This window comes from Buteo buteo, chromosome 8 (assembly GCF_964188355.1).
Source record: "Buteo buteo chromosome 8, bButBut1.hap1.1, whole genome shotgun sequence".
Taxonomy (NCBI): Eukaryota; Metazoa; Chordata; class Aves; order Accipitriformes; family Accipitridae; genus Buteo; species Buteo buteo.
This window is the reverse complement of record NC_134178.1, coordinates 23,993,400-24,013,817: the sequence shown is the minus strand read 5'-3', so window position 1 is coordinate 24,013,817 and position 20,418 is coordinate 23,993,400. Positions and strand designations below refer to the sequence as shown.

The following is a 20,418-nucleotide window of genomic DNA, read 5'->3' as shown; positions in this document are numbered from 1 at the left end:
ATAAGCAATATTTTTTGTTCTGAAAGAGGCTGTGACATAATTAATGAAGGAAGAGGAGCTGCTTATGCAAAATGTGCTTTTTTTTCCCAGAACGGAGTCATATGTTCACAGCTTTTGTCTGGTGCAGGAGTGCTGGCAGCAGTGTCTGCATCAGCAGGGGTGGGTGTCCATCACAGCTTTGAGATGTGGCCAAGATAAGCAAATTGCATCCGGTCTGTCATTAACCCACTTACTCTTGCTAGTTTTCATGCTTATCATGTTGTTACTGAAAGGCTACCCAAAAGTCTAACAGGGAAGGATAGTTTGCTCTCCAGTGCTAAACAAATGTAATCATCAAGACCATTTCTGATGTGCTTGGTTCTTGAGTCTAACCATAAGTGATTGAGGATGGGGGGACATAACTGGTGTGGCTGGAGTCCAAATCCAAAGGTTCCCTTACAATACTGTCAGGAAAAGGTAGATGAACAATCATTGGCTATCTGTTGACTTTAAGTGCACAAAGTGGTAGTCTTTCTCAGGCAAACATGGCTTTACTTAAACATGGAGAGACAGATATTCTCCTGAATTTCTCGCTGTTCTGAACATATTTGGACTGTTTGTCCAACTGATTGCATAGCAGTATGGGTTCTTCTTATGTTTTCAGTTGTTTGGTTTTTTTGTGTTTTGGTTTTTTGGGTATTTTTGTTTTGTTTGGGTTTTTTTCCTAGTAAAACTCATTCCACTTCTGTTCTGTGTAGAACATAAGAATAAAGGATTATGTACAGCAAATCTTACAAATGCACAGTGACCACTGTTCAGTTTATCCTATCATCAGTCATCTTTTCACTGTTTTTGCATTTGCTCAAACTCTCTTGCTGTTAAACTGCTGAAAACATTCCTGCTATCAGGGAAAATATTTTATCTGCAGTTACCTGCACAGTTGCATCAGGCCAGTGGTGCAAACCCTGTAAAAGGACTGTAGTTTGAACTCAGAAGATAAGTCCCATGTTAAATCTTTCTGAAATGAGATAGAAGTTCTCAAGTCACAAACAGGCAAGTGACTAAGGAAATGGTGAGGATATGACCATTTCTGTTCAAAGTTGCTTAACCCAAATCCCAGTTTTTAAATTAAGATAAACTAGTCTGGCTACATCAGAAGGATGCTAATGTAACCAAGAAGAAACTGTATTTTATTAGCAGCATACACTCCAGGGTTTGCTGATAATCGGGCTGATCTGACAGGGTTTGCAGTTTGTCTGTACCCTTCCTCGTTGCTGTTTATTGGTGCATTTCAAAATTCTCAGCATCATGGTCACTGGCTTCCCTTTTAGAGAAAAATGCAAGGTGCAGTGGCCAATACTCATATATGGAATGCTGTTCCATATACCAGAAACTGCTGTCTCAGGTGAATAGAAGAGAGGTGATAGAACTGTCTTTCTGTGCTACCATAGTCTTTTTCAAAAATCTTTTGTTGACATTGTATGACACTTCCCATTATGAGACTTCATTTCTAGATTCCAGGCTTGAAACTGTTTCTTTAGTCAGCTTCCTTGTGTCAACAAGTATTTAGTGAAACACTACCAAATGACCCTTCTGTCATACCAGTTTGCACAAAAGATGGTATGCTCTCAGTTACTCCCTGGCCTCAAGGAGGACCATCTATGTGTTCCAGCACTGGAGTTGGTGGTTGTGGCTGGCAGCTATCATGCTTAGTAACAGAATTTCTGAAGATTTTATGCATTTCCAACACCCTGAATAGACATTTACTTATCAAGAAAGTATTGGTTCTTTGTGTTATAACATTATTGAAGTGGTAAAGAGGTAAAGTCAAACAGTACTAGTGTGGCTTGTGCAGCTTGATGTAACCATACTCTGCAAATGTGCTGTGGGAATCTTTCCTTACTTGGTAACACACTTCTTTTTCATACTGTGCTCAGTATAGATAGTGAGCAGATGGGCCATCTCTGAAGGTGAATTTGGTTTGTAGTAAGGGAAACTCTTGTTCAGAAACAGAAAGTGGAAAGTATCTGGTGACTGAGATCATCTCAGGACAAGGAAAAAAAGTCTCATGACAAAGTTGATTAAAGCCCTGGAGAATAAAATTTAGTTCTCTGATTTACCACAGAGTTCACACATCAACGTGTGAAGTGCATTGCATCAAGTTTTTAGTGATAGTCGGCAATTGCATGTTCCCCATTTCTATAAACTTGGTTTGTCACCTAATTTGCAACACGCTGGGTATTTATGTCTCCAACTGAAATCGCTGTGAGCAGTACCTTCAGTGCATAAAGTGCTGTGTAATGCTGAGTCCTCTGAAAAAAACTGAGCCTCTGTGACCCAGATTAAGTATTTGCTTTTCAGCTTGATGTCTTAGCACCAAGGAACTCATCTGAGACAATGTTATTCCTCCAAAAGAATTTGCTGAACTTGAGTTGCACAGCATTTGCAACACAGTCAAAACGATCATGATTAGAATATATGGGCCATAGCAAGATATTGTGTTTTTTCTATCAGCATTTGAAAGCTACTCCATTAATGTCTCTCTCCACATCTTAAGCAATGAAATTAACACAAAATATCAGTGCTTGAACTTTTTGAATGTCTGTTTGTACAAGGAATGAAGAGGATTTCCCATGGAACAATACTATGTGACTAAGAAATTAGCAACTGTAGCATATTCCATACTCATTGAAGAAATAAAAGTTGCATAGGCAGGCTAACATTTGTTGCTTTCTGATATTTATATTAATCACATTACAGTCTTAATAATGTTCTTTCCATACTGTGTTTATGTGAGTGGTACAGAAAGTAAATGAACTCTGTGTATTCAAGTACCCTGAAGAACATTTAATGAGAAATACATGCTTTTTTTAACCAGATGGGCATATTATAAATCTGAGTATCCTTTAGGAAATAATGACAGCTATACATCTGTATTCGAATAAAAAGACACAAAAGTTGATACCAGTTACATGACAGATACCTTTAATCCTTTTTGAATAGCATGGCATAGTATGTCTGTTGGTTTTAATTCTACTGTTTGTAAATGTAATCCTGCCACACAGGCGGGACTCTTTTGGGAAAACAGTGACCTAACAGATTTTAAGAAGATTTTGATTAGTATGATTTTGCTGCTTCCGATTTCTATATAATAGTAACCACTCATTACTAATTTGTCATCAAAAATATGAAAGAGAGAAATAGATTATAATGAAACATTTTATTTTTCTTTTACAGATTTCTTTTACAATGCACTCTGCTCAGGCCAGTGAATTTTGTTTAACTGACCAGGTAAGCAATATGCATAGTCACATTTTTTTCATATAAAATGTTTTCTAAGCATTAGGCAACTAATTCTGAGAGATTGGTGTTCTGTGTTGTTGGAGAAAATTCACAAAATCTATTATGAATATGTTCAAAATGGTGTTGTCAGTTTGTAATTTAAAAAATCTGTTGAAATTTCCAGAGTGCTATAATTTTCAATTATAAAGGGAGTTTATTTTCCAGATGTGCTTAATTTTATTCTTTCTCTGCCTTCTTTTCTCTTGTTGTCCTAGTTTCCCCATGCTTTGCATTGGTATTTCTGTTTTTTCGAAGCCTTACAAGTTGAGCTTTTTTATGCTGGGTGCTATCAGTCTCTCTCTACCTACCAGGATATCAGTAGTGCAAACAGGAGTGTCTGACGAGAACTCCAGAGATGGTGTTTTAACACCACAGCAATGGCACGGCAACACTAGAGTGGCTGTTGGGAAGTGGAGATGGCTTTGGAAATTTATAAACACCTCTTCTGTAGATCTGAAATTAATAAAATACAATTATGAAATGAATGAAATTGTTGTTAATGATCTTGTTTGCTGGGTACCAAAAATTGAAGGTGAAGCACTAATTTACAGTCTTACCATGCATAGGTTGGTGGGCTGGCTTGTATGCTTTACTTGTGGAATTCCAGTTTGATTGCCTGTTGTTGTACGCTGTAGGTACAGTTTGCAGAAAATGCTTTTTTGGCCATCTCATTAACAATTTTTTTGGTTATCTCTTTTATCGTTAAGGGTTTTAATGAGGGAGTTTGGCAATATAATTTGCATGCAGTACAGCTTTAACGTTGTCTACATCCAATTTGATCATTTTTTGATGCTTCTTGGAGAGTGATGTGATACCTTGTTGGGAGAGAAAAGGGTAGACAAAATTAATTTTGTATGGAATATTTTGTTCACAGTATACAGATATGTTTTGCCTTAGATGTAAAGTTCCTGTGCTTTTCAATAGACTCATGTTAGCCCTGGTTAAAATAACAAATTATAGACAAAACAGTAAATAAGAACATGGTGTTCCTATGTAAGTCTTTCTCTTGTTTCATGTTGAAATGTTCCATAGCTCTTACATTTTATCAGTACAGTTAACCTCACCCTGATTTTAGATGAGGTGGTCTCTTATAATCTCATCCTTCTAACTTCTTATCATTGGGTTTTCATGTGGTGCTGCCAACACCTAGAAAGCTTTCTCAATCTCAGTTCACCAAGGAGAAATTTCATCCCTTTGGATCTTCTCCTGAAAATTAATTTCAAACCCACTATTCTTAATACCTTTATTTCCATTAAAAAACAGATATAGACTTCAGCTAGTGCTGTCTTTTGTTTTCCCCTAGTTTGATACTCCTGGATTTTGTTTGCAATTTAGTCTGCAATCAGTCTTGCAAGCAGGGAGGGAAATCTTGGATTAAAAAACACCTAGTGATTTCAAATATTCATCCTGAGGACTTTTCAAAACCATTTAATATTAAAAGATTAGTGACAAGGGACAGATGATTAAGGAACAAAATTTGCTTTTTTTTTTTTTTTTTTTTTTCTCCTTCAAATCTGGGCCCTCTTTTTCTGGATCTTTGACATGTCCAAATTAGTCATTCCTCCAAGGTTCATTACTCAGGCTTGAAAGTTTTTTTAAGGTATTTTGTTCAAAATATTGCAAGATATAATTATCAACAATAAATATATCTGCTAACACTATAATTTTAACAGCTCTAGCCAAAAGATAGCTGTTGACAATCTCTATTATTCTTCTTCTAACATCAAGGTGTCTCCTGAACAGCTTGTCATGTCATTTGCCTTTCATATATAAATTGTAATGAAATCGTAATGCTTAGATTGAGTTGGAATAAAAATTGGTCAATTCATCAGTATGAGAAATCTGAGAAAAGAAATCATTGTGAGGCAAATAACAAATTTAATTTCATTTTTTAACAGTCTTTTCTTTAAGTATCATTAATCATTTTTCTGAAACAAAAATCAATACCATTTAGGAAGATTTCTCCAAACTTATCTTTAACAGAAAAAATAATTTTATGTTCTTAAGAGAATGAAGCAAAATTCATCCAGATCATCTAAACTGCATTTTTAGTGAATAAACTATTTTTTCCCACCTCTTCCCTATACCTTCCATATTCTCCCACTCCCAAAGATTGCCTATTCTATGTTTCTGGATAAAATATGTCTGTCAGTCAATGACATTTTTTAAGAAAACCAGTGCAAAGGCAGAGATTAGACCACTCAAAGAAGTTTCATAGTTACAAATTGTTTGGTCTCCTTACTGGCCTCATTTCTTGGCTTTTTTGTCCTTAATGGTGATGATTGTAGCCTTCACGAAGTAGGAAAAATGAGCTACAGTAGACACTTCTGCTCCCTGGACATAATAAGTCTTTGTATGTATTCTGCACATTTCCATTAATTAATAGGATCCTGGCTTATGAACATGTCTGTGAGGAGGTAAGGGGTTTGGCTGAATACAGGTAATGATCAGCTCTACATGGAGGATGCTGCTGATCTTTTCTACTGGTAATGAAATGAAAGCTGCTTTGTCACCTTTCACATCTCTCTATTGACTTAAAATATGAATCAAAGTATTTTCAAGATTAGTCATGTTTTTGATGAGCCCTCTATTCTGTTGGTATTTGCGGAGTAGGATGCTGTAAGCCTGAATGATTGCCTAGTGACTGAGGCATTGGGTTGCTATTGCAATACTGTGCAATAATGGAATTTTCTGTAGATGTGGTCAGCAACATTTCTTACAATAATTAGCTCCCTGACAAAAAGCTGTGTTTTAAAGTTTGCAAGCCTATTGGTGTTCTCAGAGGCATTGAAAGCCTGCTAAAATCTGGGTGTATTATTAGTATACAATTTTTTTACATTACACAGATTGTGGACCAGATTTTCTATATGGGTGTAAAAAATGTAACAAGAAAATGATAATTTTTAATTCTTTCATTTTTAATCTACATTTCATGCACTTTTGAGCTATGAGTAGCACCTTTTATTTTCATTACAGGGAGTGAATTTGGGGTGTATATGAAATATTGAAACCTCTAAATAGCCATTTTGGAGGAAAAAAGTCCTAAAAGTATATGCCAGAAGAGCTCTGGTAACTGGTGTGAAAATTCATTCAGAAGTTTTTTGTACTCAAACAGTGCTTGAGCCTCTTTGAAATGTTCAGAAATTTTAGCAAGTTAGGACTATTCTAGCACATCAAGTTACTGGCGGACACAGAGCACATTATAAGGAACAGCCATTGGGAGTGAAAATTGGATTCACAGTTTTCACACGGAAATCTGGTTGCCAGTGTTATGCTTGAACAAAACCATGGGATTCAGCTAGTCACACTCTGCTCAGGTTTCAGATACATACAGAGATCTGTTCACAAACCAACTATAAACCAAAAGGTATACAAGCTAGAATAACATAAACCAATGACTGTCTATTAATTGTGTTTCACTTAAACCTCCTCTGAAACACTTGGCCTTGCCTTTCTCAGAGACTCAGTACTGGACATACTGGCCTTAAGCTTCATCCCATGTGGCAGTTTCTATATTGTTGTTATTTTTAAGTCTTGTATGTCATAAAACTCTGTGCCAGTTTCTGTGCACAGGGGTGAGTTTTGTACAGAATCAATACAGATGAAATTGTTTCAGTTTGCCCCTGAATAATTAACAACCAGAAGAAAAACAAAAGCAGATTCTTGACTAAGCTTTGGGTTTTGCATGCATCCATACTCAGAATGCCATGTATCTCTGGGTGAGTGCAAAATGTCCTTTAAAAAGCACTATTGTTATTAAAATAATGCAATTTCATTCATGTGCTAGTAGTTTTCACTATTGAAAATAATTTAATTCAGAGATATTTCTCATAATGCCCAGCAGTATATAATTGCTTTTCTGGGCCCTTTGTTTTAATCAATGACAAAAATATATGAATGTGTACATTTTGAGAGAAGCTTTCAATGAAGCTATTTGTTACAAGGGTTGTTTCTTTTTCAGCTTGGGTGTGCAAGAATATAAAGGAGTTTAGTACAAGTAATAATAAAAAGATTGCTTGTGGATCTCACTGTAACTGACATGGCATTTAGGTTTGCTAAAAGGGTATTTCTTTTCAGTTTATGCCAGTAACAGAAGGCCTCAGAACTCCTGTTAACTTTGTCTATAAATTTTCATTTGTGATATTTTTATTTAACTAGTCCCAAATTCACTCCCATTTTCCCTTCTGATGCAGTAATAGCTACTGGTCATCTATGCTAAATCCTGTGGGTGACTTGGATGGCAAATCTCTCCAAGGTTTTTGCTACTCTGGACTGACTTTCTTCAGGGTGATAGCACATGTATCTGCCTTTTCCCAACAGGAGGTTATCATCAGAAATTCTCCCTCACTTAAGTCACACATTTTATGCATGCTGAGTCAGATGCTGTGCCCACACAGTTAAAACACAACTTTAGTAATGGTGGATCAAGCCCTTCCTATGCAGATCTCACCTGGGTAGGGAGAGGAGCTGCCCCTGAAGAATAAAAGCAGTGTATGCTACAGTCATCGATAGAGCTGATTAGAGAAGGGAAATCCAGCCTTCATTAGCAGATTGGGACTGTGGTCCTGGCCAACTGTTCATATTCAAGAAGTCAGTATCCAAAACCCTGTCTCCCTTCAAGCAGCCCTGCCACTAAGCATTCTTTTTCTCTTTCTTAAAGGAAAACAAGATTTTTTGTGATCTTTTGAAATTAAATGCAAGCCTTGGAACAATAGGTTCTAATGTGTGTGGAATACACAGTGTCTCTTTTTGTGCTGTGTCTGTAGACCTAGGAAAGTCTAACCATGCAGAGCCTCAAGCTAACTAACCAATTGAAATATTTTTAGTACTCTTTGTGCAAAGTTCACATACTAAGTTGTTAGCACATACATATATAGGCTCCATCTTGGAGCTACATCCAGACAGAGAAAGCCCTTGTTTTCAGACAAGACAGATTTTGACAGATCTTCGTACAAGCACAGAGGGCCACTTGCAAGATCAGGCTCTCAGCAAACTTGGCAACTCTTTTCTCCTGCCATCCATCTTGCAAAGTTTGCTAATTTTGTTAATGCTTCAGCTGTTGGATATGAGTATGAAAGAACTCCTCCTTTCACACTCTCTTTAACTTTAGCCTTAGTAGTTACAGAGGACATTTCCAAAGACTTGCTCTAACTTCAGACTCTTGGGTATTTCTAACAGTGTTTATGAAAGCAAGAATATCCAAGACTCAAAAGTAAGAACCAAGTTTTTTTTCTTCCTTAAATCTCGTAATTTATGCAGTTTTTTTACAGTTGTTACTACAAAGAGAAGGAAGCCTGAAAAAATAGTTTCATATCTAATTATTCTAAATTTAAACCATTTTAAAGCAAGTATTTAAGGCAATTGCCTATTATATCTTTGTTCTTCATTCTATATTTTCTTGTTTCCATAAGGAAATGTCAAATGAAACATAAATTATTGGTCATATGAAGTAGACTATGTGAGTATTTCAGAAGAAACATCTCACCAGTGTGATTCCGTGGAGCTTCAAATTTAGTTTTAAAAATTGGTCAGATAGGTAAGAATAGGATAGCATATGTAAAATATTTATTTCTCAAATACCTCCAGACAGTAGTATGTCAGAAGTTACAGGAGCTGTGAAGTACAAGCCTCAACTTGGAACAGTAGAACTATAACGATTGTGGCTTTGGCATTTTCTCAAAATGAATAACTGGATGAGATGAGATACTAACTTGCTTCATGTTTTACAGTATCTTAAAAACTGTCATATGTCCAAAGGCTTAGTTTTAAGTAGTTTTTCCTGGAACATTGAAGGGAAGTTTCATCTAAATATACCAGCAGTATTATCTCATAGTTTGAACTGGTATCTTCAGGAAGCTATTTTTATTACTGCATCTTTTCTGTCTGAAATTATTTGCTTAATTTTCCTAATATATAGCAAAAATGAACAGCTGTTCTACAATTACCTTGTGATTTCTCCACAGTTTCATTTTTCAAACCCTCTCAGGGGATAGTTTTTACACACTATTGACAACTTTGTTTTCTGATCTACTGGAATGCAACTAAGCAAATAATCGGGAAGAAAATTGCAGAAAGAATGAGGAGGAAAGGTTTGCTAAAAATGAGTTAAAATATCTTCCAACCTTTTTTACAACCGCCCTACTAGAAATACCAGCAGCTATAATAAATTAAAGAAGTTAAATTCTAGAGTTTTGTGTGCCAATTCTGGTTTAAGACAGTAATATGTTCTAAAGTTTTGTATCCTATTAACCCACGATGTTTTAAAACAAAACAAAAGAAAAAGCTTTTTAGCAAGCACATCTAATTCTTCTTGAATAGAAACTACACTGTAAAGAAGTTATGTTCTAAGGAAGTTACTTATGTTACAAAGTGAAACATATGAAAGCTGGGAAATGGCAGATTTACAGGTCTAAATCTGTTCCCCATGTATCCCTCTGAACACCGAATGTGGCAGGGGCCTGCTAGAAAATGATGGTGCCTGAATGGGTACTCACAGGTTTGTCTTAGCCTCCTTGAGACTCAGTGACTGTAATGTTTTCTTCATGCTTTTAAGAGTAAACAGAATAGAAACCTTAACTGTTGCAAGGTGTTGTTGCCTTTAATGGTGTCTCATGTAGCACAAGAAAAACATCACGTATTTGTCAGCCTGGGCTCACAGGATCTGTGGTGCAATTCCTGCTTTCCACTGCAGATGGGCATCAAACTAAATTCCAAAATGCCACCATCTCATACAAAAGACTTTGTTCACATTGATAACAAGACCAGATAATTATAGCTTTGTGGGTTTTTTGGTCTATTTCCACTGACTAAGAAGTATAATCTTTTTAAAACAGAAAAAAATTATAGCCAACATTTCACATGTATCTAATGATATACTTCTTAGGGAAAAGTAGGGAGTGCAGAATGGAAGAAGTAAAAAATGCACCAGGAAGTATATAACACCAAGGACTAAGACATATACGGAGCATATGCTTTGCTTCATAATTCTTCATCACTGGGGTTTTTTGTTGGTTTTTAAACTTCTCAGTCCTATTTCTAAGTTGTTCTGTATGCTTTTCTCAGCTCTTCTGATGGTTGTTCATGGACTCGTAGTATGTATGTATTTATGTGTGGACTTCTAGTACATATATAACAGGCATTATCCAGAGGAAGAAGAATAACTTAAGACAGAATGTATGGAGAAAGGATGGAGGGTGCCTTGGAGCGTCCCAACAAGCATTCCTTGTTGTCCCAAACATTGCAGGACACAGTTTCCTAGGACATGATTTGATTGGGGACTTTCAGTTTTTTCTCCATAAACTGATATTTCTTCATGTCTATCTGGGTTGCCTTGCTTTTGAGACACTTCCTCAACTAACGCTCTTGAATGTCTGTGATAGAGAGATGCAAGTGTGCTAGATTGGGCCTGTTTAATGTACAGATGCCAGACTTCTTGGGAGTGACACTGTAAAATTAATATGTACACACTGCAATTTAAAGGATAATATTAGGCAAATATTCCTAAGCATGACATGTTAAAAGGTAGTTATATTTTAGACACATCCATTAATATTTTCCTTTGAATATCAAGTACTTCTTCCCACCTGCCATCTCTTCCCTGTTTTCACTTGCTGTGATGGTTAGATGTCATAAAGCTGTCATAACGCTGTGACTAGGCTTTTTGGTTAGTAGAACCTTGCACAATCTGCATTTATATTGTGCTCAACATTTTTAAAACAGATTATACATTTCAAACTGTACCAAAAAGACATATTTTAAATAAGTATTTCTTCCTGTGGGGCAGATTCTGAATTGCTTTTGCTGTTTCTAGCATACAGCATTACTGTGTTTTGCCACTAAGCAGCATATACAAAAAAGGCTTAATGGCTTATATGGAGTCCTACTTGCACTCCCACTTCAGACTTATGATATGTTGCATATAAGCATATGAGAGTGTCGCTCACTTTAGAAAGGAGGTAGTGATTCTAGGTGCTCAGGGTTTGATGGTGCTGATATTTAGCTCACAAGTCACCTAAACCACCATTTTAATAGCACTGTTAAACAAGAAAGGTAGATTTCTTTCTCCCTGGAATTTTATCAGCGAGTTAATTCATACTCTCATAATCCCTTGCAGTGCATCTTTAAAACTTCAGCTCTGCTGTTTCATATTGAAAAAAAGTAGCCACGGTAATTTTAAAAAAGTGTCAAGCATAGTTAGGCCATACCCTCCTACTCCCCACCCCTGCCAGTCTCACACAAATGCATACTTTCTGTTCATCTTTGTGAACATCTTCATTTCTTCTGGATTTAAATGCCAGAATTCTGCACTTGACAACTAAGCAAGCAGATGAATTGCCAAAGTCTATAAACAGTCACAGGTCTTGAATCTTGGTAACATTTGAAAGTCGATATTTTGTTTTTCTGATCATAGCTGTCCATTAATACCATTGTACCTGTGCCCTTATGTACTATGATTTCTTTTCCCCCCATGTGAAAAAATGACTGAAAAAAACCCTTTTTTGAAGAAAGCCTTTTGCAGATTGGTTTCTTCTTACTGTTGGTTAGATGGTGCAGAGGCTTGGAAATTTTGTTATAGAGAAGCAGCTAGATATTTTTTTTCCAAATCTTACTGAAGATTTGAAAACCTGCTCCTGTTATAATACCAGCCTTGCCTTTTTGGTGAGTAGTAACAGGAAAGTCATGACCTCTATAAGCATCTCTTAGCTGCAAAGGATAAGAGAGGCACATGAAGATCCGTATGTTTAACGTGCTTCAGCAAACAGTTCCCTCCTCTCCTGCCATCCTTCACAAGGCCTGAGCACCACCTCCGAATTTTACCAGTGAAGGTACTTATTCATATGAGTAGTCCCATTATTTTCATTAGTATAAATTAAGAGTTTAGATTTGTTTTATTGTGAAGTACTGTGTATTATTCTTCATATTCTATTCACATGTACAGAAACCGTCATTCTAGGCTACAGTTCATGTGCATTAATTTTAAAAAATCATATAAAAATAATTCTAGTTTAAAAACATAACATTGACAAAAAGTATCAGGTTAGTAAATCTGCTGGCAGTGGAGGTCAGAAGTGTTACTTGAAGACTTAATAAATTAACAAATAGGCCTGGCTATAAGCCTGTACTTGTAATGCATGTAGTTGTAATGGCAACATTATGAAAATATCATTAACAACATCATAGTTAGGTAAGTTAACATTTGCAGTTTAAACAGGATTAATATCCTTTTATGCACTTGAAATGATTGAATTTTATCTCTAAACTGATCAAAATATATTTTATGGAGCATTGCATTTTCTAATGTTTCTCCATCCAAATTTGTTTCAAATGTACTGCTCATAATCCTGCTCATTCCTCTAGCAAAAAAAACCCCCAAACCCAACACCCCCCCCCCCAAACTACACTGGGAAAAGCATAATTCTGAATAAAACCAAATAAAATCATTCTTTTACAAACAATTATAAAATACTTATATAAGATTATTGCATTTATGTAAAAAAAAAAATAGAAAAATACATGTAGGATATAGGTAAAAGATTATTACTTACAATCAAACTTTATTATCTGATACCTTGATTCAGCAAGATGCAAATGTTTTTTATTATACATCTGCTGAGGTTTCCATGTTTGTACTCCAGTTACAAAGTAGGAATCTTTAGGGGCTGATATCAGGAGAAGTTAAAAATTGATAGAAATCTTTACAATTAAGTACATTTGACATTCTGAAGAGAGAACAGTGAAAAGGAGTAAGAAAGTGTTTAGATTAGATTATAGTCCAACAGGAAAAGGCAAACTGAAGTAAGAAGGAGCAAGTGGATGGGTCTAATCTAAATAAAACATTTTGGTGATGAGAAATTATGAAATGCAGATGACATGGATTATAGAGTAATTTTTTTCTCACACAGCATTTTAGCAGTAACAAGGAGATTAATTAAACCTTATATTAAAATAAACAGTAGCTATCTGTGTGGTTAAGTATTTGAATGGCAATTAAATATACCTAAAAGTTGTATAATATTATCAGTATAATAAACCTGATTATACAGAGTAAAAGAATTCATGTTAACCATGTTGTCATTTAAATAGTACATTATAGACATAATCCTGGGAAATAAGTTCCCTCAAAACACAGAAATCCAAATCGGGAGAGAAGATAAAAATGAACAACGAAAATACTTTATTCCGTATAGGTTATTATACTGCTCTTATCATCATAATATCTAATTACTTTCTGGTGGTGCATTAAACTATGGGATTAGCATCTGTTGCTTAGCACTCTGCCATTGCGTGATGATTCCTGTAGATTTGGGGAAGGAGAAATAGGGAAGCTGTGAAAACTTGCTTAAATGTTAACAAATTCTGCATGTGGAAATGTTAAATAAAAGAGGAGGAAAGAGCAGTAATGATGAAAATGGTATCTGATTAGGTGAAAGAGAATACATTTACATGTCTTGGCTGACACTTCAAAGACTTTTGGAAGTTAAGGCTAGTAAGGTGTTGCCATTTGATCCATGAAGGTTAATATCTGTTTCAAGAGTAGTTCAGAAATGTCTGACAGTGTGTTAAAAGGTGTAACAACTTATAAAAAAGGCTAGAATTTTTTACTATTGGATTTTAATCAATCCAATATTTAATTTGGAAATGAACAAAGTTTCCAAAATACAGTATCTTTATAGCTCTTCTGTGAGATTATTCCCAGGGCAGAAGGAGTTTTAGAGAACCCTCCCTTTGGTAAATGCTGCTGTGCCCAACAGCGATCGCTGGTACCTGGGCAACATGTGACCTTGTGTTCTAAGTGATGTTGGGGAGATACCTAGAAAACCTGCATTCAGAATATAATAAAAGTGAGTATTAAAGGGAAAATAGGCAAATGCAATCAAGCTGAAAAATAAAACTGTGTTCAGTACACAGAAAAAGCAAGAAGCTGAAAATACATAAATAGTCAGGGGCTGAGAGGCCTCTCAAAATAATCAAACACAACCTAGATGTCTATGGAGTAAAAAATATCAAAGAACAATTAAAGGGACTCTTTCTATCAAATATAAAAGGAACTTTATGATATTTCAAAAACCTCTGCAATTCTGATGTATTTTTGTGTCAGTTTCTGCAGGAAGGGCCAAGAAAATTCTGTTTTTAAGGTTATTGCTTAAATGAACAAAAGAGTTTCTGAAGAAAATCTTAAAAAATACGTATATATTTTAAATACCTGTGCACAGTATGTGTTAAAGAAATGCCCAACTAATTAAATGGATAATTCTTCATCAATATCAGACTTCAAAATTCTTGATCATTTAATTTTAATCCATGTCTAAGTACTTGCAATTCTGTTATCTGCAAAAATGGGTCTGAAGCATGTTGAGAACAGGATCTCCTTGCACTGTTTTTGCTTTGTGTCATAGGTTATTTTGTAAATGTTGCAACTGTCTTTCTCATGGCCATTACACAGTTTTGAGTTATGTCAAATAGCAAATGGGTGTTTCATTTTGCAACTTTTTCTTTAACTGTAAAGAGCATAGCATTTGAAATCCCAGTGTTCATCGTACTAAATACTTTAATTCAGAAAACAATGCAGGGCTTGAATTTGGACCCAGATATCATATAAAAATTGTGCTGGATTTTTACCTAAATCAGTTTATGCCAAATAATCTTGTTTTCACAAATCCTGGAAAGGCAAAGCTAAGTATTTTCCCAGTTGTAATAGGCATTTTTTACTGCTTTGAGTGACATGAGATATTTAGCTGTTCAGATAAGCAATTTGTAACTTTCAGGGGAAAAATATCAATGGTCCAGCTTGACTCAGACTGTTGGTGGACAAGGTATTCATATCCTGGTATATTATCAACAGGCAGATGCCTCTGTTGTTAATCATCATATGTGAATAGTACCTCCAGGAACTCACAGTATGACCTTACCTGAAACTTGTATGGTTGCTGCCTAAACATTTTTGCAAACTTTATGATTTACATTGCACAACTTGACATCAGGAGCAGAATCCGCTTTCTTGAAGAGCAGAGCTCTTAATTTGCAGCACCTTATCAATCATCCTTCCCCTCCAGAAGTGCATATTCTGTCAGTAGTGGTTTCTTATAGTACTGTGGGGATGATGCCACAAGCAGAAAAAAAGGGATTACTTATCAGCTAAATAACTCTAATTTTTTATAACACCCACTAGTCTATCCTATGTCTTCTGCTCCAGAATCTAATTCCAAGGAGGACTTCATGAGAGAAAGGGTGTGAGAGAGGTGAAGCATTTACTCTGTCATACACTGTACTCAAGAGAGTAATACATGCATTTCACTGCCAAGCAATATTTTCACAAGGGTTCTTTGACTATGTATCTGTCTATGCATACACACACAATATAGTATCTACAGAGTAGCTGAGGGTGGGCCATACACCTGTAGAACAGGAGTTACTGTTGGTAAGTAACTCCTTAATATCAAAAGTAAACCACATTGATGCAAAAAGTATGGACTCTTTGGGAGGAGCTGCCAAAATAAAGAAATTAAATAGTTTATTATAAATGAGTTTGAGATGAGTAATTTTTCTCCCACAGAAAAATAGTTTTCAGAATGAAAATTGCAAAAGAAGGTTTGAATGAAATAGGGCTGTGGTAGAAAGTCTTGTTTGGCAAAAATGTTATTTCCTATGATAAATTTGGTTTACAAACACTCAGTGATTAGGATTTACATTATAACTGACAATGTATACAAATACTATATTCATTTTCTTTTTCATTATTAGGTACTTCTAGTATGTTGCCACACTTGCTCTTTTGAGAGCAAAGCAGTACTTATGCTTATTTATTTAGATTGTTGGGGCATCCCAGTCTCTTCTTTAGGCATAGAGACATCCATGTATGTCCTGAACAAGAAAGATTGTTGATACTGTTGAAGACAGATGAAAGTGGACAAATGGGGAGGAAGTTCAGGGAAATGAGTAGGCAAAAGCAACTTTTTGCCAGGTAGATAAGGAGGTAATTTATTAGGAGATCCCCCACATATATATTTATATATATTTATTTGAAACTGCTACAAGTTGTGAGTAGATACCAGCATAAGATAATGATCTGAGGTGGACGATGACATATTGATGGATGTTTTGGTTCATCTTAATGTTATATGTTACTGTTTAGATCATCTCAAAAGACCTCAATAAAGTATAGGAGTTTTACTGCACTAGTTTCTTATGTTTACATAATTAAAACCAGCATCTGCAATGAGTGGCTTTGTTTTCAAGGATCCCATACTCAACAAAGTTCTGCATGCTTGCTTGTGTTGTTATGGATGGTTCCCCTAATTTCAGTGAGAAGGCTAATTGCAGTAAAGAGGAATACAAGTGTAAGAGTTTGCATGATAAAAGCCTAGAGACAGATCCATTCCTCTCCCAGAGCATGGAAATAAAAGGTTCATCACTGAACATACTGGATTAAGGACATGGTTACTGCATGCTTTGTGCACAACGTTACATTCTATCAAGTATATATTGTTCAAATTCATATAGGACATTGGCATTCCTTGTGAAAGTTTATTTCTCCTAAATTCACAGTCCCATGGCTGTTTTTAATCCTTTGAGGACAGAACTAGATTCTGTTTGCAGAACTTAACTGCATTTTAACTAAGGGGACTGCTTTCTACATGTTACATTCTGCTTCTCTCCTGCTCGATAAAAGGTATCCAAAAATGCATTCCAGAAATCTGGTTGCTTGGTTTCATACTCTGCAAACATTTGTTACCATAGTGTTTTAGAAAAATACCTTTTCAGGAAGCAGATAGGTAATCAAATATAGTCCACTGAAGTTGTACTGAATGAACCATCTGTTAACAAATTGAAAGTAATGTAATTGTAGATTAAATAATTAGTAACCTTTAATTTCCTGTTACAGTTGGAGAAATATAAAAAAGAGGGCAAAAGAATATCTTCAGAAGCATCCCTTTATGTACCCTGAAGCTGCTTACCCTTTGACTGTACCTCGTTACGAATGTCTTGCGACAGTGTTATAAACTGACTCTCTTCAACAACCAAGTCTTTCTGGAAAGCACAGCAGACAGTTCCCTACACTTAAACTGTGCACATTTCTGTATATGCTCTATCTCTGAGCCACTGGAACAATTAATGCCTCTTAGTTATTAAGCCAGGACTGATCAAAAAGCATCATATTCATATTGAATCACTCTTGTTCAAAGGTTGCTTTACATGTTGTTGCTGTAATAAAAAAATGCAAATTCTTGTCTTTGATCCCAAAGAACTAGGCATTATACAAATTTAAAGTAAAATCCCTTTAATGTCCTTAAGTCCATACAGCCTATGTAAACATTTAGTAGTAGTTCAGAATTCCATGAAGATGTTGAAACAAGACTGAAGTACTCTTGTCACAATTTGAAATAAGAAATAAAGGTCTTCTGCTTATTACTAGGAAAGATAAAAACACCTTCTAGGTACATGACCCTTGTTGGTCCTCTGAAATCTCCTCTGTGCTGTTCAGGCATTCAGTATTGAAAATTTCAAACCAGTAACTAATGGACTATACTATCTGCTTTTGTTTAATGGTTCAGCATATTTCAGGTTCTTCAATAATCATTCTGTGCTTATTTATAATATGTCACCCTTGGTCCAAGTCTGCAGCTTTGGCTGTCAAGTGTCAACCAGAATCACCTCTTAAGCTCAAGTGTGTTTTCAGCTACACTATGGTAATATTGGCTGTGGTCCAGCTCCTGTCTCCCCATCAAGAAAACAATTTGATTAACATGCAATTCACAGTGTTATTTATTCACTGGAGCAGCAGATATATGTAATATCATGAAATTCAATGATCTGTGAAGTCACAAATCATATGAATTCATTTATCATTACTAAATCTATACATTGCTGAATTCATTTATTGAATATATACACATAATGATTGATATTTATCTTCTATGTAGCTATTCAGGATTTTCTGAGAAAATGTTCTTAATTGATTTGCCAGATCAAAAGTTTGAGGCAACAGTTCTTTCTTTTTAGGAAAATTTTTATTGCAAATGTTTTCTCCAGTACAGAACTTAATTCTGATAAAGATGAATAATGACTAAGTAACCATGGATCTGGTAGCTAAGGTACTCAACTGATTGCATGAAAGCTTGTCTCAGTGCCGGGTTGAGTGCCTGGTGCTGGTAAGCTGTGAAAGGTCTCATGGAAGGAAGTCTGGTTGTACACAGGAATATTACCAAAATGTGTAAGACAAAAACCAAAGAAATGCCCTTATGTAATTGCACAATGTGAATTTCACATAGATAGTGTGGAACTATAATTTGATAATGATTGAGAGTTAGGCGTGCTCTAAATCTTCTGAAAAGCAAGCTAATGTAATTAGTAGGGCTTTATTCAGAACATGAGTTTTCCATTGTTGCTGTTAGTTATCACTTCCAAACAACACAATATCTCTTCTGTGATGACACAAACCAGCCATAGTATGCCTTTTATTTTGTTTGATTTTGTCAGAAAATGCCAATTCATTGAAAAGAAAGCTGCTTGCAGTAGCACCATTTCCTTTTGGAAAAAATTACTGGGAAAGGGCATTGCAAAAGATCCTGCCTAGATACTTTCAAGAACCAAAGTTCATTTTTTGTATTTTAAATAACTTTTCAGGCCTGTAACCTATATTTAATATATAAATAGTTCCCATTCCCCACCCCACAATTCAATAACCTGTAAATTATACATGTATAGTGGAAGCAGGAGTTAAGACCCAGAGTCGTCTCTCCCCTGCCTTTGATCACTCATAGCTTGCTCAATCTTCCGAGAAGGCTCCATGCCTTTGATCTCCTCTGCCTCCGTCTCTATGTTGTTCAGGTTACCTGAGGATTTTGATTATTCTGAAGTGTAGGTTTTGCTCACAAAATTATGCCAATTCAAACTAAAAAAATTGAAAGAGTAGCCATTTGTACTAAAAATATTGAAGTCAAAATCTAGAATCAATATTTAAAGCATTTTAACGTACAAAGTGTTAGTTGCCCCAATATAAAAGTACTTAAAAATCTAGATTTGAAGGTTTGTGCTGTTAGAGTGAGATTATTTTGCAGACTCAAAAATTCGCAGTAGGGAAATTGAGAAGTGGGATATAGGAAACTGTTTCCTAACCAGTTTTAATCATTTTTGCTTCAAAACTAATTGATCCTTTAGTCTGCCGAATCAAAAACACACCTTACATTGGGCTATAATGCACGTGTTCTTTCTTTTCAACTTAGAGTTATGACCTGACCAGGGTTTTTTTGGCTAACAGAACTCAACCTGCTAAGAATGTAGCCCAGCAAAGTGCACACACAGGCCCCATATTTTTGTAATTAAATTACAAAAATGTGTGGGGTGTGTTGGATATGTGTACGTATATACCTGCCTGCAAAACATTCTGATGTTCTGGAAAGTGTTGTCCAGATTTGTAGGACCTGTTGTGGTTTAACCCCAGCTGGCAACTAAACACCACGCAGCTGCTCGCTCATTCCCTCCCACCCAATGGGATGGCAGAGAGAATAGAAAAAAAGTAAAATTCGTGGGTTGAGATAAAGACAGTTTAATAGGACAGAAAAGGAAGAAAACAATAATTATTATAATAATAGTAATAAAATGACAATAATAATAATAATAGATTGGAATATACAAAACAAGTGATGCACAATGCAGTTGCTCACCACTCACCGACTGATGCCCAGTTAGTTCCTAAGCAGGGATCCATCCCCCCCAGCCAACTCACCCCAGTTTAAATACTGGGCGTGACATCATGTGGTATGGAATACCCCTTTGGCCAGTTTGGGTCAGCTGTCCTGGCTGTGTCCCCTCCCAACTTCTTGTACCCCTCCAGCCTTCTTGCTGGCTGAGCATGAGAAGCTGAAAAATCCTTGACTTAGTATAGACACTACTTAGCAACAACTGAAAACATCAGTGTGTTATCAACATTATTCTCATACTAAATCCAAACCATAACACTATACTAGTTACTAGAAAGAAAATTAACTCTATCCCAGCCAAAACAGGACAGGACCTAAAGACGTATGTAACTTCCTTCCTGAAATAAGTAAGAATGTTTCAAAAATACTCTCTCTTTGCCCATGAGCAGTGAACTGT

At 35.7% G+C, this 20,418-nt stretch overlaps 1 long non-coding RNA gene across 7 annotated transcripts in view; it reads left to right on the top strand.

The window, feature by feature from the left end:
- Positions 1–20,418, top strand: part of LOC142033702 (uncharacterized) — a 276,141-nt gene that overhangs the window by 174,174 nt on the left and 81,549 nt on the right. For all 7 annotated transcript variants that reach the window (XR_012651302.1, XR_012651303.1, XR_012651304.1 and 4 more), the window contains one exon: positions 3,217–3,270. This is a non-coding gene — a long non-coding RNA (uncharacterized LOC142033702). The remainder of the gene's footprint in view (positions 1–3,216; positions 3,271–20,418) is intronic.